The sequence below is a fragment of the Balaenoptera physalus genome, assembly GCF_965194825.1.
Source record: "Balaenoptera physalus genome assembly, chromosome: 17".
Lineage (NCBI taxonomy): Eukaryota > Metazoa > Chordata > Mammalia > Artiodactyla > Balaenopteridae > Balaenoptera > Balaenoptera physalus.
The window spans coordinates 65150832-65178691 of NC_138895.1; the positions used below are offsets into that span (position 1 = coordinate 65150832).

At 41.2% G+C, this 27860-nt stretch overlaps 1 protein-coding gene and 1 long non-coding RNA gene across 3 annotated transcripts in view; one reads left to right on the forward strand and one right to left on the reverse strand.

Moving 5' to 3' along the window:
- EXT1 (exostosin glycosyltransferase 1) overlaps positions 1 to 27860 on the reverse strand; it is a 289714-nt gene that overhangs the window by 252041 nt on the left and 9813 nt on the right. The window lies entirely within an intron of this gene.
- On the forward strand, positions 19411 to 26069 carry LOC309646711. The gene is made up of 2 exons (XR_014255551.1): positions 19411 to 22143; positions 22448 to 26069. It is a non-coding gene; the product is annotated as an uncharacterized lncRNA (long non-coding RNA).

A 27860-nucleotide genomic window follows, 5' to 3' on the forward strand; every position in this document is an offset into this window, starting at 1 on the left:
TTTTGGTAAAGCGCAGAATTCCTTTTGATGTCAAAAAAGCAGAAAGTTCAAAGGTTACCCTGCCACTCAACATTATGACTCATCAAAAATCTGAACAGGAAACCCATTTCTGAACTTAGCCATACAAGGGATTGCAATCCCAAAGGGAGAGCCGCTGGTCATTGTTTGGCCCGCTGGTGTTTTTGTACTTTACTTAAGGATTTATTCAGAAGGGTGACAATCACCAAGGAGAAACATTCTTTCGGATACAAAGAACCGTGGCCATTTCTTCTAACACTTCCCCCCCACTCACTAATTACTTTCTCAACATTCTGGAAGGCTAAAAGGGTCTAGTCGAGTTGAATAGCCCTGGGATTTAGCCCACATTATATTCTCTCTTGTACTTTACACCCTTCCAAAAATTAAAAAAGCAAAATAAAGCATGAGCCACATTGGGTATGGGGTTGGGGGGCAGTCAGAGGGGAGTGGGCACAACAAGATTTACGTGGAAATAAAAAATTACTTCAGCAGACAGGAAGAAGAGAAATGGCTAATTATATAAAAATAGTTCCATTTACAAAAGGTTACCAGGGCCCATAAACTCAGCGAAGCCAGGCTTTGGCAGAAAGTGATTCATTCGTTTATTCAATGAACATTCACTACTGCCTTAGGCACCCTGCAAGGCACTAGGTAAAAAGATAAAAGTGGTCTCTGTCCCCAAAGAGCTGGAAGATTAATAGGAAAAAGAGACCACTAAACAGATTATTTTAACGTAATTATAATACTGCACCGTAAGGGCTAGGAGAAGCAGCAAAAGTAGGGTGCTATGGAACCCCAAAGAGAGGGGTCTCGAACCCAGTATGAATGAACAGAGGAATGCAAGAAACACTTCCTCAGGGGTACTGCTATAGCTGAGTCTTGAAAGAGATAAAGGTGAGAAAAAATTAGGTTGGGGTGAGGCGAGTGGCAGATGCTACAGCAGGCCGTGGAAATAGCAAATGCTATGATCTGAATTGGAAACATGAATATCAGTGTCTATTCGGCAGAGACCTCAGATAGTCACCAAAGCAATGCAGAAAATTGTATGGAGGATGTCACCACTGGTTCAAATCATCTGTGCTTCCTCAGTTATTCAGCTGATAAATGTCACTCACTTGTCAATGCCATTTATCAATGAGAACTTCACGCCATCCTGAAATCTGATCAAATAGCTGTTTCCCTGAAGTACTGGGTTGGCCAAAAAGTTCGTTCACGATTTCCCGTAAGATGTTATGGCAAAACCCGAACGAACTTTTTCGCCAACCCAATACATGTCATACATTTTTTTAAGCACTGGGACATCTATTATCTAACATCACTTTTTAGATACAATATATCAAGTCTATAAGTTAACAGATGAATTTTTTAAATAATTGCCTTCTTTTACCTCCCCATAACCTGAATCTGGCCATCAGCAAAACACACTGAAGTTCCCTTGAGGAAGGCCTGATGGAGACTGAAACATTAGTCTTTAAGGGGAGATTGGTTTTAATCAAACACTTGCACTTTTTTTTTTTTTTACCACTTGTTGTTTAAATGGTGTTCTGCAGGCCTAGGGCATAATCAAAAAGGATGAATTTTTCTCTGAAGGTACTTCCTTTAAAACTCAATGATAATACCTTCAAAAGCGTGGGGATTTCTGCCCCCAAAACAACCTGAGCAATGGAAAACTTAAAACTATATTCTTAAATATATAAAAATCATACGTCATATGTAATAATAGGGGCTGGAAAAGGGGTTGAGGCCAAATGGAGAAGTTCATACAATCCCTATGAGCTGTGTAATACCCAGGAAAATGAGGCAGAATTCATTAGGGCACATCCTCCTTCACAAAATACGGAACAGCCTCATACTATGGGAATCACTATAGTCCGATGGGAAGCCATAGATTTGGATTCTTTTTTTTTTAATTTATTTTATTTTATTTATTTTTGGCTACATTGGGTCTTCGTTGCTGCACGCGGGCTTTCTCCAGTTGCCGTGAGCAGAGGCAACTCTTCTTTGCGGTGCACGGGCTTCTCATTGTGGTGGCTTTTCTTACTGAGGAGCCTGGGCTCTAGGCACGCAGACTTCAGTAGTTGTGGCACACGGGGTCAGTAGTTGTGGCACACGGGCTTAGTTGCTCCATGGCATGTGGGATCTTTCCAGACCAGGGATCAAACCCATGTCCCCTGCATTGGCAGATGGATTCTTAACCACTGTGCCACCATGGAAGTCCATAGATTTGAATTCTAATTCTGGCTCTTCCACTAATTAATACATAATCTCTAGGTCTCAGCTTCCTCACAGACTTACCCTTCAATAGGTAGATGAGACCAACTGTCTTTTGTTGGGGGGTGTGGGGTCCTAAAATTAAATTGATAATAAAAGTAGTTGAGTTGGACCAAGATCCCTCGACAGTGAGTGCATGGGAAGAGTTTCAAATGGCGGAAGAGTAAGACGTGGAGATCACCTTCCTCCCCACAAATACATCAGAAATACATCTACATGTGGAACAACTCCTACAGAACACCTACTGAATGCTGGCAGAAGACCTCAGACTTCCCAAAAGGCAAGAAACTCCCCACGTACCTGGGTAGGGCAAAAGAAAAAAGAACAGAGACAAAAGAATAGGGATGGGACCTGCACCTCTGGGAGGGAGCTGTGAAGGAGGAAAGGTTTCCACACACTAGGAAGCCCCTTCGCAGGCGGAGACTGCGGGTGGCAGAGGGGGGAAGCTTCGGAGCCACGGAGGAGAGCGCAGCCACAGGGGTGCGGAGGGCAAAGCGGAGAGACTCCTGCACGGAGGCTCGGTGCCAACCAGCACTCACCAGCCCGAGAGGCTTGTCTGCTCCCCCGCCAGGGCGGGCGGGGCTGGGAGCTGAGGCTCGGGCTTCGGTTGGATCTCAGGGAGAGGACTGGGGTTGGTGGCGTGAACACAGCCTGAAGGGGCTAGTGCGCCACTGCTAGCCGGGAGGGAGTCCAGGAAAAAGCCTGGACCTGCCTAAGAAGCAAGAAACCACTGTTTCAGGGTGTGTGAGGAGAGGGGATTCAGAGCACCGCCTAAACAAGCTCCAGAGATGGGCGCGAGCCGCGGCGATCAGCACGGACCCCAGAGGCGGGCATGAGACGCTAAGGCTGCTGCTGCCGCCACCAAGAAGCCTGTGTGCGAGCACAGGTCACTATCCACACCTCCCCTCCTGGGAGCCTGTGCAGCCCGCCACTGCCAGGGTCACGTGATCCAGGGACAACGTCCCGGGGAGAATGCACGGCGCGCCTCAGGCTGCTGCAACGTCACGCCGGCCTCTGCTGCCACAGGCTCGCCCCACATCTGTACCCCTCCCTCCCCCCGGCCTGAGTGAGCCAGAGCCCCCGAAGCAGCTGCTCCTTTAACCCCGTCCTCTCTGGGTGAGGAACAGATGCCCTCAGGCGACCTGCACGCAGAGGCGGGTCCAAATCCAAAGCTGAACCCCAGGAGCTGTTCGAACAAAGAAGAGAAAGGGAAGTCTCTACCAGCAGCCTCAGGAGCCGCAGATTGAATCTCCACAATCAACTTGATGTACCTGCATCTGTGGAATACCTGAATAGACGAATTATCCCAAATTGAGGAGGTGGACTTTGGGAGCAACGATATGTATTTTCTTTTCCCTTTTTCTATTTTGTGAGTGTATATGTGTATGCTTCTGTGTGTGATTTTTGTCTGTATAGCTTTGCTTTTACCATTTGTGCTAGGGTTCTGTATGTCCAGTTTTTTTGTTTGTTTGTTTGTTTTAGTATAATTTTTAGCGCATGTTATCATTGGTGGCTTTGTTTCTTGGTTTCGTTGCTCTCTTCTTTCTTTCTTTTTTTTTATTACTTTAAAAATAATTTTTTTAATAAGTATTTTTTATTTTAATAACTTTATTATATTTTATTTTATCTTCTTTTTTCTTTCTTTCTTTTTTTTCTCCTTTTTATTCTGAGCCGTGTGGATGACAGGCTCTTGGTACTCCAGCCAGCTGTCAGGGCTGTGCCTCTGAGGTGGGAGAGCCAAGTTCAGGACATTGGTCCACAAGAGACCTCCCAGCTCCATATAACACCAAACAGCGACAATCTCCTGGAAATCTCCATCTCAACGCCAAGACCCAGCTCCACTCAATGACCAGCAAGCTCCAGTGCTGGACACGATATGACAAACAATGAGCAAGACAGGAATACAACACCACACATTAGCAGAGAGGCTACCTAAAATCATAATAAGGCCACAGACAGCCCACAAACACACCACCAGATGTGGACCTGCCCACCAGAAAGACAAGATCCAGCCTCATCCACCAGAACACAGGCACTAGTCCCCTCCACCAGGAAGCCTACACAACTCACTGAACCAACCTTAGCCACTGAGGGCAGACACCAAAAACAACAGGAACTACGAACCTGCTGCCTACGAAAAGGAGACCCCAAACACAGTAAGTTAAGCAAAATGAGTAGACAGAGAAACACACAGCAGATGAAGGAGCAACGTAAAAACCAACCAGACCTAACAAATGAAGAGGAAACAGGCAGTCTACCTGAAAAAGAATTCAGAATGATAGTAAAGATGATACAAAATCTTGGAAATAGAACGGAGAAAATACAAGAAACGTTTAACAAGGACCTAGAAGAACTAAAGAGCAAACAAACAGTGATGAACAATACAATAAATGAAATTAAAAATTCTCCAGAAGGGATCAACAGCAGAATAACTGAGGCAGAAGAACGGTAAGTGACTGGGAAGATAAAATAGTGGAAATAACTACAATAGAGCAGAATAAAGAAAAAAAAAAGAAAAGAATTGAGGACAGTCTCAGCGACATCTGGGACAACATTAAATGCACCAACATTCGAATTATAGGGATCCCAGAAAAGAAGAGAAAAAGAAAGGGACTGAGAAAATATTTGAAGAGCTTAGAGTTGAAAACTTCCCTAATATGGGAAAGGAAATAGTTAATCAAATCCAGGAAGCACAGAGAGTCCCATACAGGATAAATCCAAGAAGAAGCATGCCAAGACACGTATTAATCAAACTATCAAAAATTAAATACAAAGAAAAAATATTAAAAGCAGCAAGGGAAAAATAACATACAAGGGAATCCCCATAAGGTTAACAGCTGATCTTTCAGCAGAAACTCTGCAAGCCAGAAGGGAGTGGCAGGACATACTTAAAGTGATGAAAGAGAAAAAACCTACAACCAAGATTACCCTACCCAGCAAGGATCTCATTCAGATTTGACAGAGAAATTAAAACCTTTACAGACAAACAAAAGCTAAGAGAATACAGCACCACCAACCCAGCTTTACAACAAATGCTAAAGGAACTTCTCTAGGCAGGAAACACAAGAGAAGGAAAAGACCTACAATAACAAACCCAAAACAATTAAGAAAATGGTAATAGGAACATACATATCGATAACTACCTGAAATGTAAATGGATTAAACGCTCCAACCAAAAGACATAGACTGGCTGAATGGATACAAAAACAAGACCCATACATATGCAGTCTACAAGAGACCCACTTCAAACCGAGGGACACATACAGACAGAAAGTAAGGGGATGGAAAAAGATATTCCATGCAAATGGAAATCAAAAGAAAGCTAGAGTAGCAATTCTCATATCAGACAAAATAGACTTTAAAACAAAAACTATTACAAGAGACAAAGAAGGACACCACATAATGATCAAGGGATCAATCCAAAAGAAGATAAAACAACTGTAAATATTTATGCACCCAATGTAGGAGCACCTCAATACATAAGGCAAATACTAACAGCCATAAAAGGGGAAATCGACAGTAACACAATCATAGTAGGGGACTTTAACACCCCATTTTCACCAATGGACAGATCATCTAAAATGAAAATAAATAAGGATACACAAGCTTTAAATGATACATAAAACAAGATGGACTTAATTGATATTTATAGGACATTCCATCCAAAAACAACAGAATACACTTTCTTCTCAAGTGCTCATGGAACATTCTCCAGGATAGATCATATCTTGGGTCACAAATCAAGCCTTGGTAAATTTAAGAAAATTGAAATTGTATCAAGTATCTTTTCTGACCACAATGCTATGAGACTAGATATCAATTACAGGAAAAAATCTGTAAAAAATACAAACAAATGGAGGCTAAACAATACACTACTTAATAACCAAGAGATCAGTGAAGAAATCAAAGAGGAAATCAAAATATACCTAGAAACAAATGACAATGAAAACATGACGACCCAAAACCTACGGGATGCAGCAAAAGCAGTTCAAAGAGGGAAGTTTATAACAATACAATCCTACCCTGAGAAACAAGAAACATCTCAAATAAACAACCTAACCTTCACCTAAAGCAATTAGAGAAAGAAAAACAAAAAAACCCCACAGTTAGCAGAAGGAAAGAAATCATAAAGATTAGATCAGAAATAAATGAAAAAGAAATGAAGGAAACTACAGCAAAGATCAATAAAACTAAAAGCTGGTTCTTTGAGAAGATAAACAAAATTGATAAACCATTAGCCAGACCCTTCAACAAAAAAAGGGAGAAGACTCAAATCAATAGAATTAGAAATGAAAAAGGAAAAGTAACAACTGACATTGCAGAAATACAAAGGATCATGAGAGATTACTACAAGCAACTATAGGCCAATAAAATGGACAACCTGGAAGAAATGGACAAATTCTTAGAAATGCACAACCTTCCGAGGCTGAGCCAGGAAGAAATAGAAAATATGAACAGACTAATCACAAGCACTGACATTGAAACTGTGATTAAAAATCTTCCAACAAACAAAAGCCCAGGACCAGATGGCTTCACAGGCGAATTCTATGTAACATTTAGAGAAGAGCTAACACCTATCCTTCTCAAACTCTTCCAAAATATTGCAGAGGGAGGAACACTCCCAAACTCATTCTACGAGGCCACCATCACCCTGATACCAAAACCAGACAAAGATGTCACAAAGAAAGAAGACTACAGACCAATATCACTGATTAACACGGATGCAAAAATCCTCAACAAAATACTAGCAAACAGAATCCAACAGCACATTATAAGGCTCATACACCATGATCAACTGGGGTTTAGCCCAGGAACGCAAGGATTCTTCAATATACGCAAATCAATCAATGTGATACACCATATTAACAAATTGAAGGAGAAAAACCATATGATCATCTCAAGAGATGAAGAGAAAGCTTTCAACAAAATTCAACACCCATTTATGATAAAAAAAACCCTCCAGAAAGTAGGCATAGAGGGAACTTACCTCAACATAATAAAGGCCATATATGACAAACCCACAGCCAACATCATTCTCAATGGTGAAAAACTGAAACTATTTCCTCTAAGATCAGGAACAAGACAAGGTTGTCCACTCTCACCACCATTATTCAACATAGTTTTGGAAGTTTTAGCCACAGCAATCAGAGAAGAAAAAGTAATAAAAGGAATCCAAATCAGAAAAGAAGAAGTAAAGCTGTCACTGTTTGCAGATGACATGATACTATACGTAGGGAATCCTAAAGATGCTACCAGAAAACTACTAGAGCTAATCAATGAATTTGGTAAAGTAGCAGGATACAAAATTAATGCACAGAAACCCCTTGCATTCCTATACACTAATGATGAGAAATCTGAGAGTGAAATTAAGAAAACACTCCCATTTACCATTGCAACAAAAAGAATAAAATATCTAGGAATAAACGTACCTAAGGAGACAAAAGACCTGTATGCAGAAAATTATAAGACACTGATGAAAGAAATTAAAGATGATACAAATAGATGGAGAGATATACCATGTTCTTGGATTCGAAGAATCAACATTGTGAAAATGACTCTACTACCCAAAGCAATCTACAGATTCAATTCAATCCCTATCAAACTACCACTGGCATTTTTCACAGAACTAGAACAAAAAATTTCACAATTTGTATGGAAACACAAAAGACCCCGAATAGCCAAAGCAATCTTGAGAAAGTAAAACAGAGCTGGAGGAATCAGGCTCCCTGACTTCAGACTCTACTACAAAACTACAGTAATCAAGACAGTATGGTACTGGCACAAAAACAGAAATATAGATCAATGGAACATGATAGAAAGCCCGGAGATAAATATGGTCACCTTATCTTTGATAAAGGAGGCAAGCATATACAGTGGAGAAAAGACAGCCTCCTCAATAAGTGGTGCTGGGAAAACTGGACAGCTACATGTAAAAGAATGAAATTAGAACACTTCCTAACACCATACACAAAATTAAACTCAAAATGGATTAAAGACCTAAATGTAAGGCCAGACACTATCAAACTCTTAGAGGAAAACATAGGCAGAACACTCTATGACATAAATCACAGCAAGATCCTTTTTGACCCAACTCCTAGAGAAATGGAAATAAGAACACAAATAAACAAATGGGACCTAATGAAACTTAAAAGCTTTTGCACAGCAAAGGAAACCATAAACAAGACCAAAAGACAACCCTCAGAATGGGAGAAAATATTTGCAAATGAAGCAACTGACAAAGGATTAATCTCCAAGATTTACAAGCAGCTCATGCAGCTCAATAACAAAAAAACAAACAACCCAATCCAAAAATGGGCAGAAGACCTAAATAGACATTTCTCCAAAGAAGATATACAGATTGCCAACAGACACATGAAAGAATGCTCAACATCATTAATCACTAGAGAAATGCAAATCAAAACTACAATGAGATATCATCTCACACCGGTCAGAATGGCCATCATCAAAAAATCTAGAAATAATAAATGCTGGAGAGGGTGTGGAGAAAAGGGAACACTCTTGCACTGTTGGTGGGAATGTAAATTGATACAGCCACTATGGAGAACAGTATGGAGGTTCCTTAAAACACTAAAAATAGAACTACCATACGACCCAGCAATCCCACTACTGGGCATATACCCTGAGAAAACCATAATTCAAAAAGAGTCATGTACCAAAATATTCATTGCAGCTCTATTTACAATAGCCAGGACATGGAAGCAACCTAAGTGTCCATCATCGGATGAATGGATAAAGAAGATGTGGCACATATATACAATGGAATATTACTCAGCCATAAAAAGAAACAAAATGGAGGTATTTGTAGTGAGGTGGATGGAGTTAGAGTGTGTCATACAGGGTGAAGTAAGTCAGAAAGAGAAAAGCAAATACAGTATGCTAACGCATATATATGGAATCTAAGGGGGAAAAAAAGGTCATGAAGAACCTAGTGGCAAGACGGGAATAAAGACACAGACCTACTAGAGAATGGACTTGAGGATATGGGGAGGGGGAGGGGTAAGATGTGACAGGGTGAGAGAGTGGCATGGACATATATACACTACCAAATGTAAAATAGATAGCTAGTGGGAAGCAGCCACATAGCACAGGGAGATCAGCTCAGTGCTTTGTGACCACCTAGAGGGATGGGATAGGGAGGGTGGGAGGGAGATGCAAGAGGGAGGGGATATGGGAAAATATGTATATGTATAACTGATTCACTTTGTTATAAAGCAAAAACTAACACACCATTGTAAAGCAATTATACTCCAATAAAGATGTTTAAAAAAAAAAAGTAGTTAATATTTAGGGGGCACTTATCCTGTGCCAGGCACTGTGCTAAATGCTTTCCATCCTGTATCTCATTTAATCTCACAAAGCAACGATAATAAGACATATACTATTATAGAATCCCATTTTACGAATAAGGAAACGGGGCGGGGGGTGGCGGTCGGAGGTGGGATATTCTTAGATAGTTAAGTGACATGAAAAAAAGATGCCAGGTCAGAATCTTTGCTACGCCATTTGATATCCAACACGCTTAACCACTAAACTCAAGCCTTAAAGTTCTAAGTGACACAGGTAATCAGATTCCAACTGATTTTTAAAACACATCATTTTCCTAAAAAAGAAACATTTTTGCAGTTTTTTACATAATATCGACAAATATAAAATTCAGTGTTCTTTTGGAGTAAAAATGTTCTATCCCAAAATTTCCCACAAAACTCACTTGGTTTTATCACCAAGCAGATTTCTTCTACACAGGTATCTGCTTATAAAGCCTGGTGCGCTTTGGAGCACACCACTGGATGGTGCCCTAGGATGCCCTGCCTTCATCCCCATTGTCTACAGATGAAAATAGGTATTTGGGGGGCTTTCCCCTCATGAAGTGTTTTCATCAATCAGCCAATGTCGGGAGTGAGGGAGCGAGCATCTAAGTGACTGTGGCTCTTCCCTGACGGTCTTTGCACTCCCGAGTCCCAGGAGGAGAAAACCGGAAAGGAGCTTACAAAGAAATCACAACTGTCATGTAATGAATTGGCAGGCGTGCTTTTAATAGCCCCCATTTAATTGTACAGTGGTATCTTCTGCACAAGCCCTCCCACCACTAATGTATTAACAATCTCTTACTCTGTCCCTGGGGGATTCCAACTGCTCCATTTTCTCCTCTTTCAGCCCAACCTCTACACTACTTGCCTTCCTCTTAACATTGTCACAAAAGCTGAGAACAAAACAAAACATTACGGGATTCCAGCCAGGTATTACTTAGGTGTATTAAATGACGGCATTAACTTCCAGGGGAGGGGGGTAGTTCTTGAAAAGAGGAGTGTGATTAATAGCATAAAAATGATAGAGGGCTGCCATTTATAATCCTGGGGACAAGAAATGTTAATTTTCAGTTATTTTAAAACCATAACATCATCAAGTCCATTATAGAGAAATGAGGGCTATATCTGACCTCAGACTAAGGCAAGTGGATGGCTTTTCTCACGCGAAAAGAACATGACAGGCCCAAAATAGCAAAATGCATTAAAAATAGTGAATGTCTTAACGGAATCTTGTTGTGTCCAGGGGTGTGTTTATTTCTAAACCTTCACATCATACACCATAATACAATGCAAAAAAGGACAATCTCATGTGGTAAGTCTCACCATTGTCCTAGGAAGCATTGTTCTTCACACCTGGCAGAAAAATATCTGTTTCTAAAACTAGACGCCATGAGAAGACGTCTTAAGATTACAACTAGAAATCTTCTGACTTTATTATTTGAAACATTCTACATTTTTTCCCCAATAAGACCTATCTTCTCTTTCTCAATCATACCAATGTGAATAAAACTCTCCAGAAAGAAAACCATTATAAAGTCATAGTAAGACTGAGTATGCTAAAACAGGGATCTTCTGTCAGACACCTATGGCTTCTTTTAGCAAGAAAAAGATGGGCTAATTTTTTAAAATGTGGGTGTCAATATTCTCTTCAACCAAAAAGTTCCAAACTTACAGATAATGCAGTGCAAGACACCATTTGCAGCTAAATGTAATTACAATACTGCATAATAAGCTGACCACATTTTAAAAAATCCAGCTTCAAATAACTTTCTCACAAGTTGTCCCTATCCACATCACCAGTGACATGTTTGCTGGTTCTCCCAACTTCATTTTAATTTCTCTCACACATTCCAAAGTTCTTCTGAAATTGAAAGCAGAGAACAAAGAATTAAGTTGGTGCTGAGGGAAGGAAACCTGAAATCTCAGAAGAGTGAGGCTAGCACTAATGATTAAACTTCTCTTGCAATCAGTGTTTTAATCTGTGTTACCAGGATATGCAATGGAGTACAGTATTTATGGCTCAAGAAATTTTTGTACCTCCTAGAGCTGATTGGCAAGACCAATCAGTAGTAGAACTGGTGGAGTTTGGCAGATGGAGAGAGAGACTTTCCCCCTTATAGTAAGTATATAATTTGATAAAATTCCTTGTGGTATAAGACAATGCCTTTAGCTAAACTCTGAACTTGAGTCATCTAAGAACCAAGTTTGAAATTTAAAGACTTCTGAATGAGCCTGGCACACAAAAAGCACCTTCTATCCATCTCCCTGACCCGACTATAGGCTCAAAGTCTGTGGGGATCAGATCTTTGTTCAGCAGTTCAACAACCAAGCAAGAAACTAAACTGGGCATGTTAAACAGAATTCAGCCGTTGTCAAGGCTGCCTGACAGAGCATCAGGGTCACTGGTGAAACCTTCAAGACACAGACGCCCAGAGTCCAGCTCCTTGAGATGCTGAATCCTTGCACATCAGTATTTTGCAAAGTCCCTGGATGACTCTGAAAGCACAGCCCAGGCTGAGACCCGGGGTGTGGTATTAGTTAAGCGTCCAGGTTCCAGAGCCCAATCTGAGCTGGGGTCAAATCTGAGCTGGGGTCAAATGCTAACCCTGCCTTATTCTTTGAGTGACTCTGGGCAAATCATTTAACAAGTCTAAGCCTCACTGTCCTGTAAAATAGAGACTGGCCTGATATATACCATGCGGAGCCTTTGCAAGGATTAGATGAGACAGTGTGTGTTAAGCATAGTTCCCTCCCGATGATACACACTTAGTGTTTAATCCATGTCAGGTATTTGGGCTGGGGGCCCAAAGGACAGGGCCTTCTACAATCCACATTGCACCACAACAGATGTTAATTGAAAAGAACTGAGATGAGACTCTATTGCTAACGAAGTGTGGGTGTTTCAACCACTAGGCATTATGCATCACCCACTAGCACTCCTCATGCAAAGATCTTGGAACAAATTGGTGACGGGTTAGGAGAAAATGTTTTTTGAAAGAGGTGAGTATATCCAACTTATATCTTCAAGTTAACAAAACAACACTTGGAGGTCAAGTTTATACAGTATGGAGACAAGGATGCTGAGGTTATTAAAATAACCTATTAGCTTAAATCCCTGGTGACAGTTCTCTCTCCCAAGGGAACAATGGGAGGAAGGGTGAAGAAAAAGGGCAACACCTTCAGAATTGGGGTACTACTGTGTATCACCATTCTATTATTAAAGTCATATGCCATAGCTTAACTATGACACTATGACAGTCTATACTTTGAGCATCAGTCAGAAGCTTCATCAGAAAGTTCATATTTCCTTTATATTTATGGTATTGAAAGGGTTTTTCTCTCTTCTCCCCCGCCCCCCCCGCCTTTCTTTCCTTCTTCTTGGTATTCTTACCTGAGAACATACTACATTCACAGCCGAGTGGAAGACAACACCATTTCTACAATAGAAGTCACAGGGAAAAATAATTTGCTTAATAGACATTCACTTTCCTGCAAACTTTAATGAAAGGCATCTATTATATAATTGGGAAATAAAAGACACATGCTCACATACACTTATCTATACTATGTTACTCAGGTGTGTACGCGACTTCACTAAGGCAAAAAGCAGTGTTTTTACTTAAATAAAGTGAATCTTTTCTGTTGCAAAGCATTTAAAACAAAAAGGCTTATCTGTCCTGCATTTTCACCGCCAACAAATTTTGTGTCACTCTGCATCTTCCCTGATAATCTATTTTAAAGGAACAGTTCAATCACCAGAAAAACAAAAGAATAATATCCTTTAGATGAATTTGACTTGTAAATAAGGAAAGCTATTAAATGCTTAGTGTGCGTTTGGAGTCTATCATAAACACTATAAATAATCTCAGAATATACAGCTCATCTGGCTCTACCCAGTGAGACTTCATTACTTTGTAAAGAACAATACCATATCTGGCAAATTCTCTGGCACCTAACCCTTACCTCTTTAAAAATAAAATAAAAGGTGGGAGGAGTGAGGTTGTCAATCAGATAAAATAAAGAGTCTAGGAACTTAAGCAACTCTTGTACAATGGTTACATATTGTTCATTACATGGTTAGTTATGGTTAACAATTACCTAAAATTTTGTGAAAGCACAGAACCAAATTTTTTTCACACCATCAGTATTTTTACGGAGTTGGAAGCCTCTTTAGGTAAACCATTTTAAGAGCCAGAGTTCAGAAATAATCCATCTTGAAAGTGCCTTCTATTCTAAGCTCCTGGCATAAAGCTACTGTGTCCAGTGATTTCATATTATGGCCTTCCACACATAAAGGAAATGTTCTGAATCCTAAGGACTAATTGCACATCCGCAGACTTCCTCTTTCCACAGAGCTTTTTAATTGGGTACTTTAAGTTGCCAAGTATGTTCAAAAATGGTATTTCAAATAAGCACACAAAGTAACTGCCGATCTAGAATTGGAATATTCAGCCTCCCTTTGGATGAGGAACTGACGTTCTTATTTTAAGCTATTCATTCTCCAGTAGATGACAACAGAGAAACCAGGTATTAAGTCTATTTAATTCACCCGCACTCACAATAATATGAATGTTTCAGTATAATTTCAGTGCCAAAAGGTAAAGTAAAAAAGGGTTAGAAGTCTAGAATTAGAAATCATTACTCAAGCCGGATATAAGTATATGTACTATATAATAGATATATGTACTTTATTATTTCCTGTAAGCAATTAGTTTAATAATAGACAGAATGGGATAACTATTTAGGGGCTTAATTTTGTGGTAGACTCAGTTATTTCTGAAGCCTCCCTTCTCCAATAAAACCCTGGGCTTTGACTCAAAAGAAAAGGGTCGATATCACATACAAGACTCTGCAGCATCACACAACCGCATAAAACTGTCACTGTGAAATACTGCGCTGCATGATTTTGTTACTGCTGCTTTTATTCTTGCAGCAATGGACACACAACCACAGAGGCTGAATTCACCACTTCAAGGCTCGCACCCAGCAGTGGATAGGAACAATAAAAACAGTCTTGGGAACAGGAGCCCCCAGGGATATAGGCACTACCATCCAATCTGACAGCAAGTCTACCTCTGAACTAATAATTTCTATACTTCCCAAAATCTGAGGGTTTTTTTCTCAGACAGGAGTACTCCTCCATTCCTAGAAAGAAGTCCAACCCTGAAATTAAATCCAATGCTGCAAAACCATTGAGCAAATTCCTTTCATCAGCTATTCATATACTGAAGCTAACACTTTAGCTTCAGATACTTTTTTTCTTGATGTGGACCATTTTTAAAGCCTTTATTTAATTTGTTACAATATTGCTTCTGTTTTATGTTTGGGTTTGTTTTTTTTTTGGCCACGAGGTATGTGGGATCTTAACTCCCGACCAGGGACCGAACCTGCACCCCCTGCATTGGAAGGCAAAGTCTTAACCACTGGACCACCAGGGAAGTCCCTTAGCTTCAGATTATAACTACAGTTTTCAAAATAATTATCAGGCATTGGCAGGGGTCTTTACCCAAAGATCAGAAAATCTGCAAACCCTATCAAAATGTATGCAAAAGTTTGACGTGCACTTTTTTGAAAGGAAGGTTTTAGGATCTACAGAGTGGTCTGTGACCTAAAAAAAAAATTCAGCACCTGATATAACATTGTTTCTTTAATGATGGGGAAAAAGTAATAAATATAGCTATACCAATTGAACAGACTGTCAAACAGGAAGTGAATATTTCCTAATATTCAGACTAATGTGTTTACCTAGAGAGAAAACTAGGTAAACTAGGTAAACACATGACAAACTTTTGTCATCCACACTATAACAGAAAAAAAAAATGTGTTTAATAAAAATAAGTTGGGTTCATGCGTTTAATTGGGAAGCTTTTGTTGTTATTGTTGTTATGTATTAATGTACAAAGGGATTCTTTCCTGTATGAGTAGAATTTAAAAGGCTGGTAGAAACAAGCCCATTCTCAGGCTTATAAAACAAGCCTTTACAGATAATTATGTTTTATTACTCTTCATTTTATGGGGATTGTATTATACAAAACAAATACCAGATGCCTATTTGTTTTATTCATTTCAGGGGAAAAAAAAATCATACAAGTACCTCTGCAAATAGAACTGCTTTTAATTAAACACAATGCACAAGGAGCACATAAAAATTATTACTGTTTGAAGCCAGCAGGTAGAAAGTAAATGCATGGAAAAGCAACTGCAGAAGAGCCCCCTTCCCCTCTTTGCTGAACTGAGAAAGAAAACATTCCCCGGCTTATTACTTGGGAGTTGAAATCAGCAAGAGATACTAGAGCAAGGTCATTCATAGGCTTGTTTGGGGTAAATTAAAGCCAATGTTCACGGAAACATAAAACCTGGAGGTAAAGGGGGAAAAATGGCACCTCTATTAAACCAGACCCCACATTAGCCCTCCTTTTTGAAATCAGGCAGGTCTACTCTAAACCATTTGGGTAAAGCTGTTGAGATGGAATGAACCAGGTTCATTTCTCCTCCATCAGAAAAATGCAAAGTGATTTTTGGCATGGTTCTGACTTAATCTACAAACACCACAGAAGGACATGTCAAACAGTGGCTGCTATCTGATTAATACAGCCATGCTTAAGAAAAAAAAAAAGTGGGGGAAGACAGAGAAAAGGACAGTCAAACTAAAATTTGATAGTTTCTTCCTGACCCCTAAGACATAAATCATATCTGTTTAACTGTCAGTTCTAATCAGAAAGTGAAAATTCAGCATGCAGCATTTTAGTCCCACAATGAGAAAATTTTAACTTTTTTTTTCCACTTGCTTTTGCTTTGTTTGCTTTTGATCAAATCAGAGTAAGACCCACTCTCTACCCTGGTCCCAGACTTTGATATCATCTAACCAGTTATGATTTGTACTCACTTGTGCCAAGAGAGAAAATAAACAGACATTTTGAAAGCACCATGTGAAGTAGTGCTAGAAACCTTTTCCAAATCACACTTATTTAAGGGGTCACACCCCAAATTTCACTGTCTGCAATTCTGAATCTCAGAGCAGTCCTCATTCTGGGAAAGGTTTCCTTTATTCCTTTACATAAGACTTATGTCTTTTCGGTTCATGGACTTTGGTCCTTTAGTTAAACTGACAAGCTAAACTGTATATTATTTTTATATTTAAGAAAGCAATTAAAATCCTAAGGCTTTTTAGCCTTTAAAATAGGTTTTTAAACAGGTATGGACAACTGAGAAAACAAAACATTTCAACTAGTTATCCCCCCAAAAAAAACTCATTATGCTAAACGTACACTTAGTATACTCCTTTTTCTCAGACCAAGAATGGAGGGTGAATACACAGAAAGACAGACTGTGATGAAGAGTCAAATGCCACAGTTTATACTCTACTGTAACCTAATCAAAGAATTATTTTCACAACGGAATACCTTATAGCTATTAAAATGAGGGAGAGATTTATAGGTACTGACATGGCACAATGCTTGATATATAATTCAGTGATTAAAAAAAGAAATTACAAAGGAGGAGATATGTGTGTGTGTATAAAATAATCCTATTTTCAAGAAAATAAATAATATGTTACCTGCCTAGAAAAAAAAGAAATATACACTCAACCGTTCAAGATGATATATGAGTGTGTTACAGGTAAGTTTCACTTTCTATAACGTTTGAACTTTGAACAACGCTCAAATATTACTTCTGCAATCACACAAAAAAAATTTCCCAAACATTCACTGGATTATGGTTTACGCTGTACCCTTGGGTGGCTCTATCTTAAAAGTTAAATGTAAACTCAAGCTTCTGAGATAAGAACCCTTAAGAGCTAGAACAGCTTGATTTGAATGGCAGTAGGAGGGGTGACGTAGGGTTAGGGAATCAGGGAACAGGAAGAGAGAGTGTGTGTGCGTGTGTGTGTGCACGTGCACGCGTGTGCACACATGTGAACACAGTCTTCACAGGAGGGAAGGAGGGTTACTGAAAAAAGACTGACTAAAAGGAAGCAGCAGAGAGTAGGGTGGGGTGGCTCAGACTGCAGGGAGGGCTTTTCTAGACAGCCACAAAGAAACGCCTCTGATGGTCCCTTGTTAACAGCTAGAGAGTACCCAGGAAAAAGAGGTATGTAAAATCCATCCTTGTCAAGTGGGAGTGGGAGGTGCCAGGAGCTGCTCTGCAGAGACGTAAGTGGCAACAGAAGGCCTGTAAAAAAGAACGAAGTAGCCTAGGGATGAACCCTGGAAGCTGCAGCCCACCTGTGGGAAGCTGCAGCCCACCTGTGGCAAACTGCAGCCCACCTGTAGGAAACTGCCCCTGGTGGATGAGGCCACAGAACTGTATCCCTGGGCCTCCTCTGTATGGTCTCTGCTATGGCATTAGATTCCAGGAAAGCTGATGGCACCACGAGCAGCTGTCTGAGCATAGCATGCAGTGCCCCGTTCACCAAGAGACAGTGGGGACTGAGGTTCTGGTCCTGGGGCCAGGGACCAGGACAGTTGGTCCCTTTCTTGGAGGGGGCAGTCGAAACACCAAAGGAGTGATCAGAGGGTTCTTTCTTGTGGAGTTGCCTGGAGAGTCCACCACAAGTCTCTACAAGGACTTCACTCTCTTGGCCTGCCCTCCAGGAGGAAGTGAGCTTTGAAGCAATAGAAACTACACCTGGCCAAGAACTGAGGCCTTACACAATAGAGTGCAGTTCAAGGTCCATAAAGCAGGCTTTTCGGGATATTACAGAATTATGACCGGGAACCTACTCATAGCTAAAATGACAGTCAAAGGCACAAGTTATTTCAAAGCTGCAAATCATCACCTGATTTTGGTGAATCTCTAACTTCATTCCTATTATATTGAACCTCAAGTGGCTGGCGGGGGGAGGAAATTCTTGTAAACTTATTTTTTCTACTCAACATCCCCTGTGGGTTGCTTATTCCAAACAAAATGAAAGAAGTCTATTAAGTTCCAAAAGTCTTCCTCTCTGCACTTACAGGCCACCGTGACCAAAAGACACTCATTAGACAAATATTTCTAGAGGGGCTACTATATGCTCAGTGTTGTGCTAATACCAGGGAAACGGATAAAAAACAAATACACATGTCTTGAGATAAGACTTATGGATTTAAGTCCAAGTAGAACATAAAGTATGAAACATCCAAATAACTTTGTGATCAAAAGATGTTTGGAGTCAAATGGCAGAGAAAGAACCTATCAGGTATTTTTCCACCATGAAACGAGGTGTTATGTACTTTGATCCCAGTAAATTTTTTGGTCTGGCCCCTTGATCTATATTTGAAAAAGACAGATACTAAAGAAAACTAAAACACTAAAAACTAAAAAATGTTTTTAAAAGATGAAAAATTCCAGAATATGCCATAGTCTTACCTCCATCTGTTTGGGTTCTGGAATTTCTAAGCCAAAGAAAGGACTACAATGGGCTAACCAAGTGTAGTAAGATTTAACTAAACACCTATCAATCCAACTACTGCAGTGGGGGGTGAGCTCTGCGGTGCAGAGGGGAATGAACCAGCTATACCCAGGAATACACCCAGAGAGACAAAAACTAAGTAATTATAATGCAAGGTAGAATGATCTAAGGTTTAAAACTGCCCCAATCTAAATTCCAGAATTTCCCCAGGCCCTGAATGACAGGACACAAGGAGGCTCTCAAAGCTTGCAGACACCTAAAATTATACAGGGTGAGAGCATAGAGGGGGGAAAGAAACTTCAGAGAGTCCGTCCACACGTGATGGAAACAAGCCCTTAGATTACCATCTCATCTGCTGTGTGTGGACAGAGCAATGCTTATCCAGGTTTCTGCTGATGAGCCTGCTGATTTATGCTCCACTATCTGAAAAATCACTAGGCCACTTTTACACCCCCAAGGGGAATTCAAATGACAGGCTTCAAATGACAGGTCTTACTACACCAGTCCTGAATCAAGGAGCAAACTGAGAAAGCTCCCAAGTCACGGTACCTGGGAATTCCAAAAGCAAATATTTTAGACTTTAAGAGACATGTCAAAAAATCCAATTAATTCACCTCATCTAATTAAATGAGTTCACTGGAAATACGATACGGTACTTTTATCTCAACTGCTACCTGAATCTGCAAGTCAGCTTACGGGGAGAAAGAAGGGCAATTTTTATTTTGTGAGGAAGAAATGAGACGACAAGGAGAGGGAGACAAAAAAAAAAAAAAAAAAAAAAAGCATCTGATTCTTGGTAGAAAACAATATCCAACACTGACACAGTAATGTTCCCAGAAAAAGAAAATGGATTTTGAATATTTCCTCCACCTACAAATAAATACAGCCCTAGTGTCGCTATTGTACGTAAAATACACAACTGCTTGCTGTCTGCAGTCAAGCAATATCATGTTTGAGATTATGGTAGAAGGTCTCACTTGACTTATACTTAATGAACTGTTCCCTAGAGTCTCTTTTGCAAAAGCTGTTAGGGAACACTCTATATGATTCTGTGATTTACAACAAGGATATAATCCTGTTCTAACATGCTTTTGGGTCGGGGGAATGTGGTAAAGTGCCAAGGGACAGGATGTGACCCGCAGGGTATCTCCATCACAGCAAGGCTTGCTCCAGTGTGGAATCCAGTAGGAATCAGATCACATCTGGATTTGGTGGCAGAAACGGTTATTACAGAACAGCTCTTACTACGTGTTTGTTCCTAACTGCAGCTGTGTCTCCCGAGAGCAAGAATGAAAATATAAATTACAATGTGTCTGAAACCTCCCAGATCTTCAGAACACAGGCTTAAGTCTTCTCCCTAACGTTAACCCAGACTGCTGTTAGAAGTTTATCATCAAGGGTAGGTGACACACTGCTTCAACTTAGCATGCAGAAAGGGTCCAGAGGTCTGGGTCCTGCTGCAGCTGATAACGCCCGTCCTAAGAAAAGCCATCAATTGTTAACAGCCATGCAAATTGCGGAAAGTAGAAAGTTATCCACTGTTATCACTTCCCGATTTGCTAAGTACCCCATCGTGATGGGATCGCTCCTTCGCCTCCTTGCATTGCGAGAGAACAAAAAAATCGTATTATCTTCTCTGTCTCATGCAGGTTTAGCTCAGAAAGTCATTTCAGGCGATGCCACTGGCACATCTGCCACTGTTTTAATGTTTTTTCAAGAGGCAGGAACAAGAAGACCCACGTGACTGCTCAGCTTCTCGGAACAGGTGGGAAACATGATACGTACTTTGGTAAATGGAAAAAAAAAATGTTTTAAAGACATAAAGTCATATTAATAATTTGCACCCTCGGTGGAACAACTTCTGGGAAATGAAAATCTATCGTATTTTGGCAACAGTTACAACAGGTGGTTGGAATTCTGGGCACTTGCCAAACCACCTTGAACTTTTATATGACTAGCAAGCTAATGTGTCACATTGCACACTATAGTTATAATGAGCTGTAAACAGATAGGTCCAATGGAAGAAATGAAATGAAAACAATGATAAACAGATACAAATGGTAAATCTCAAATTGGACAAGACTAACGTGGTTTAATGGAACAGGAAGATTAATGACAGTAACAATGGTTATTGACTGAGTACTTACTATGTACCAAGCACCGTTCTAAGCATCTTACACGTAATATCATTCACTTAATCTTCACAGTAACAACCCTACGAAATAGGAGTTATTATTATCCCCATTTTATAAGTGAAGAAATGGAAGCAAAGAAGTAAGGTGCCCAGCTAGTGGCAGAGCCACCATTCACGTTCAAGCCCCTAGTTTCCAGAGCCCAGGTGCATGACCTCTGTGCCATACTTGGCTGGAAGTCAAGAGATATGTGCTCCATTCCCTGTTCTGTCGCAACCAGCTACATGACCTTGGGCAAACTGCCCAGCTTCCCTGGATCTCTACTTCCTTATCTATATAATACAAGAGTTACACTAGACCTTTAAGGTCACTTCCATGATCTTATTTCTCCTCCCTCCAGATAAAACTGACACCATGATAGCACGACTGAGCACCAGGCTCCTTCTCAGACAAAGGACAGATGCATAGACATACACATGTGTGCACAGACCTGATAGCCCCAGTTGGTGATGAGCTCACAGGACTCTGTGCAGGAAAACCAGTTAAGGGAAACTGAGGCCCAGGGGGGCTCAAAGAGTCACCAACACCCCCTAGAACAGCTACTTCATACTTGGAATTTAAGGGTGCTCAATCTCTGAGCTTATGTTTATAGAAACTCAACATTTATTCTGACAGCATTACTTACAGTAGCCAAGACATGGCAACAACCTAAATATCCGTCGATGGATGAACAGATAAAGGAAATACGGTATATATACACAGTGGAATATTATTCAGCCTTAAGAAAGAAGGAAATCTTGCCATTTGGGACAACACAGACCTTGAGGGTATTATGCTAAGTGAAGTAAGTCAGACAGAGAAAGACAAACACCATCTGAACACCACTTACGAATCCAAAAAAGAACCCCCAAACTCATAAGACACAGAGAAGAGATTGGTGGTTGCCAGAAGCGGGCTGGGGGTGTGTGTGTCGGGGGAGTAAACAGGTGACGGTGGTCAAAAGGTACAAACTTCCGGGGCTTCCCTGGTGGCGCAGTGGTTGGGAGTCTGCCTGCCAAGGCAGGGGACACGGGTTCGGACCCTGGTCTGGGGGGATCCCACATGCCGCGGAGCGGCTGGGCCCGTGAGCCACAGCTACTGAGCCTGCGCATCTGGAGCCTGTGCTCTGCAGCGGGAGGGGCCGCGACGGTGAGGGGCCCGCGCGCCGCGATGGGGAGTGGCCCCCGCTCGCCGCAACTGGGGAGAGCCCTCGCACAGAAAGGAAGACCCAACACAGCCAAAAATAAATAAATAAATAAATAAAAAAGGTACAAACTTCCAGTTATGAGATTAATAGTCCTAGAGATGTAGTGGTGTCTATAATTAACAAGAGAGTAAGTCTTCAAAATTCTCATCACAAGAAAAAAAATTTGTAAAAATGTGTGGACATTAACTAAACTTATTGTGGTAATCATTTCACAACATATACATATTACTAATATATATTTACATATCACTTGCAATATGTATATATAAAATATTTTACAATATATCTATAAATAACATATCATCATCTGGCAATATATATGATATATATATATATATATGTATATATAAAATCATTATGATGTACACCTAAAACTAATACAATGTTATATGTCAATTATATCTCAATTTAAAAAAAAAATTTATTTTGATACTGAATCCTTTTTGCCCTCATTTATCCTACTTGGGTTACTCCTTAGACATAGTTAAGTCTAAAATAAGTGCAGGGGCTTCCCTGGTGGCACAGTGGTTAAGAATCCGCCTGCCAGTGCAGGGGACACAGGTTCGAGCCCTGGTCCGGGAAGATGCCACATGCCGCGTAACAACTAAGCCCGGGCACCACAACTACTTAGCCTGCGCTCTAGAGCCTGCGAGCCACAACTACTTTAGCCTGCAGGCCTAGAGCCCGTGCTCTGCAACAAGAGAAGCCACCACAATGAGAAGCCTGCGCACCACAACGAAGAGTAGCCTGGCTCGCAGCAACTAGAGAAAGCCAGCGCAGAGCAACAAAGACCCAATGCAGCCATAAATAAATAAATAAATAAATTTATAAAAAAATAAAATAAAATAAGTGCAGGAAAATACTACTCTTTCTTTGAACTGTAGTAAACATTGAGGTACTTAAATTTTATCTTCATATAAAATACTGTTCAATTTTTTAAAAACATGTAATGTAACTCTACAATCTAAATACAGAAAATATCATACATTTCCAGTCTTTGAATCAGTAAAAGACTGACTGCCCTACATTTACAGGTTTGCAACATTACACTTGCATACTTAAAAATGCAGTTATCATAAAAGGTGTTGCTTAAAGGCAGCTTTTTTAATGCAGTGTGAATTTTAAAGGAGCACATAGCATATAAGAAATGGTGTTTTCAAGAAAAATTTATTCTCTGCTTCTCAGTAAAGCTAAAGTATTTCGGTATTAGATCCCCTCTGATTAGATTTTCAGATTGGTTCAGACATACAGACCTAGAAATCATTTTGGAAAATGACCTTACCAAGCTTTGTAAAAACATAAAACATAATTCATACTTAATCAAGTGTCATACGATTGCCACCAAATCTGAATCCATTTTTAAGACCTATTAAGAAGTCAAGTAATTGGGATCCAGTGCATTCTCCTTTTTAATCTATACACCTTGAATACGTTTATGTAATATCCATACAATTCCACAAGCTAACTAACACAAACAAGCCAGGAGATTTTAAGTGCAGGAAATGGAGGCCAATGGGAGAAACAACTGAACACCTTCCCTTTGCTTTTTTTTCCCCTTTGCTTTTTAATTAAATGATAAATCTCAATATGAATTCATTAGAAGCCTGATAGCTCAATTAAGCTATGTTACTATATACTCTGGGGCAATGCTTCAATATCAGTTAACAGAGTTGGGATGTAACCTGAGCAGGAAATGTAAGCCAAAAGTTACATTCGACCTACCATTTGGGAGAAAAATTGCAAGTAAGGGGGCACAAAAAGTCCCAATATCTACAGACTGTTAAAATTAAATGACAAAAAGACCATAATGGTTTCTCCTGTAGCAATAAATTCTTTAGATTCACACTATGCAGTAAAGCCTGTCAGTTCATTTTAATTTGGTTTTACCAATATCATATCCAACAGAACAGGAAAAAAAGAAAAGGAAAGAAAAGAAACTACCTTGGAAGAAAAGAAAAAAAAAAGGTTATTGGAAGAAACATCCCCTTTGAAAATGAAAAGAAACTCTGGGTAAATCAGCAAAAGATGAACTTGGAGGAAACACGGGAAGGCCTGGGCTGTAAACCAAAGACAGGGACATCTACAGAACCCATACTTTGTACGGTCAACAGCATTTCGATTGGTTAAATAAATGTAATTTTTTTTTCATTTATCCAACAAAAACTGAGTGCCCAGTATGGGTGGGTCAGGCATGGTGCTAGGTTGTGAAGACACAGCAGTGAGTGAGTTCAATGTCACCTTCGCCACAGAGCCCTCCTTCCCCCCGTATTTAAACTGTAAACCCCCCCTTTCCCATTCTCACTCTGCATCCACATCACCTGGTGAGCTTTTTAAAAACCTGAACTTCATCCCCATAGGGTCTGATTGGCCAGGAGTAGGGCCCATGCCCCATTTCCAGAAGCTCCCCAGGTTGAGACCCACTGCCTTCACCCCTTTCCATACACTGCTTTTCTTCCCAGCATCAAGCACCTTCTAACACAGGCCATAACTGACATGGTAAAAGCCTCCAGTCATTAGACTGGGACCATCTGGGGGCAGGGATGTGTGTCTGTTTGGTTCACTGTTGAATCCCCAGTGCCTGGAAAGAGTAGGTGCTTAATAAGTATCTGTTGAGTAAATTTAATGAAAAACAACATGAATTCTCTCCTCAGGGCCCGTACAATTACTGGGGAGAGAGAAAAACAGATAGTTAAATAAATGGAAAAAACCAGAGCCGTGGCAAGTATTAACTGTTCTATAAGAGCCCATTAACAGGGGAATGTGACCAAGTCTGGGGCATCAAGGAAGTGACACTGGAAGAAATGAAATGAAGCTGGGGGACTGTTTTCTGAGAGAGAGAAGAGGGCATGTGGGGAAAGGGAGGAGGAGGAGGAATGAGGCTCTGCCAAGGGGCTGGGGATAGAAAGGCAGGTAGAGCTGGACCAACCCCACCTTCATATCGTATGAATGAATTATGAGAAGCCTCCAGGGTGAGTTCAACTAGGATGGTGGCATGGCCCTATTTTTATCAGTGGTGCTGTGGATGACTTCCACCAATCTGTCAGGGTGCTGGAATATATATAGGACATGTGAAATCCATTCCAGATCTCCACCCATCAGTTCCTATCCTGGGCATCCCCAGAAATGCAGAAAAAGCAGGACATGCGCCCCAACATACCTACCAGGGCAGCCTCTAAGCAACAGACTAGATGCTCCTCCTCCCCTTATGGACACCTCCCCCTTCTCTAATTCCCAGCCTCCATATTCCACACCCGGGGCCACTCTTTCCCTGAGCCCAGGGCCCAAGGCATTTGGAGCACTAGTCAGTCAAGAATAACTAGCATCGGGCTTCCCTGGTGGCGCAGTGGTTGAGAATCTGCCTGCCAATGCAGGGGACACGGGTTCGAGCCCTGGTCTGGGAGGATCCCACATGCCGCGGAGCAGCTACGCCCGTGAGCCACAACTGCTGAGCCTGCGCGTCTGGAGCCTGTGCTCCGCAACAAGAGAGGCTGCGACAGTGAGAGGCCCGCGCACCGCGATGAAGAGTGGCCCACGCTCGCCACAACTAAAGAAAGCCCTCGCACAGAAACGAAGACCCAACGCAGCCATAAATGAATGAATAAATAAATAAGTGAATAAATAAAAATTAAAAAAAAAAGAATAACTAGCATCACAGGCCCACATGACAATACCAGAAAACTTTATATTTCTCATTAAAGTATTGATATGTATTATAAAACCCCAGAAATCTGAGTTAGCAACAAATACCAGAACTCTGATGCAAACTCCAAGGATGCAACTACCCCTTATATCCGGAGCCCTTGGGGAACTTGCTAAGCTTGGTACATAAGCTTTCAAATGGAGAGCTTATCTTAGGGCCACCAAAATATTTTTATTTTAACCATAGGGTTCAAAAAAGTTACAAAGTTCATTATTTGTTCCTCTACTTTCTTCAACAAAGGCCAGCGTACACAAGAGGTGGCTCACGGTCAGCGCTGTACCATGGTATAGTTTATCAAATATTTACAGAAGCTCTGCTTGGTGACAGGCATGGCGTTGGGTGGCGGGACTCAAAGGCACGCTTCTGGGGAGTCCGTAGGACACACTCGGGCTCTGGGCCAGCTGCTCTTAAGTTGCAGTGCTTCTTTACTTCTTCTGGGTGTTACATTTTATCACTTCCTGGCCTGCTTCCTTCCATTCGGGTTGCCAACTGTCCCTTCTTCCCAGCTCCGCCTGCAAGAATCCCTCCCTCTTTAAATTGACTGCTTTGAATCCGCTGTGGGCTGAGAAACCAGATTACCACGCTGGTTAGAACTGTCTCTTCTCCAGCAAGATTAAATAAATTCTAGGTGAGAAAACACAAGTGATACCCTATAAATCAATCACACTATTGTGTACGTGTGTGTGGCCTTCATGACATCAGTTCCAGCTGTGCAGAAGCAGTACGATGCCGTGGTGAAGAACACAGGTCCAGAAGCCAGACGGCCCTCGGTTTGTGTCCCAGCTGTGTGCTCTTAGGCAAGTCACTTTTAAAGATTCTCTGAACTTTGTTCTGCATCTCAAATGAGTATCTTCCTGCTAGGGTGGACGTAAAGATTAAAGACGATACTGCCCGTTACCCGGCACACAGTACACGCTCAAGAGATGTTAGCAGCTATCATCATCATCAACCGGGCTCAAAAATGTCAGTGCCAACAGGATATGGCTTCAACAGTGCCTGCCACAGGCAACTTCCCCTAACCACAGTCCCGTTTCAGGAAGCAACTTGAGGCTGTTCTTTGCAAAAGGATGGCCACCAATTCAATCAAGAACGACAACGTGACAGGGCAGTCTTTCAACTGATGAGGTCACCACCAGACCCAGAGACTTGGCCTGATAGGAATGGCTCTCCCCCAAAAGGAGTAAGGATCCCCAGTAAAGCCAATCAGGCCGGTTTCCTCCAGGGCCTGCAGGAGAGAATTCAGGAAAGACTGGCCAGTAGCTGGCAGACACACCCCGCGACAGAGGTGCCAGTCTGGGGAGAGATGAAGGTCCAGAGCGGGAAGAAAGGAGCAGAGCCAAGTTATTGTGCTGGGTCCTGAGAACTTACTGGAACAGTTCCAGTTGTTTTTGTTCCATGTCCCTTCACAATAAATCCTGTGACTTAAGGTGGCCTGAGTGATATTCTGCTCTTTGCCACCTAAGGGCCTGTCGAACCAGCCCATTCACACGAGGTAGCCTTCCAAAGATCACCGTCAACCGACGAGGCACACAAGTCACTTGCAAAAGCAATAACGTGCATTCCTAGAGCAGTCATCCAGGGAACCTGGGGGATGCAGTGTCAAGGCAGTGCCTGACTGACCCAGAGACCACCCTCCACCTGCTCCCACCTCTGCCCCAGGCCACCTGCAAGCTCCAAGGCCCCATCTAGGTCTTCCCACAGCCCACAGAAATAATGGCTAGCCTTCCAGGGCATCAACCACAATTTTCTGGGGATTAAGTATCAAGAAAGAGGT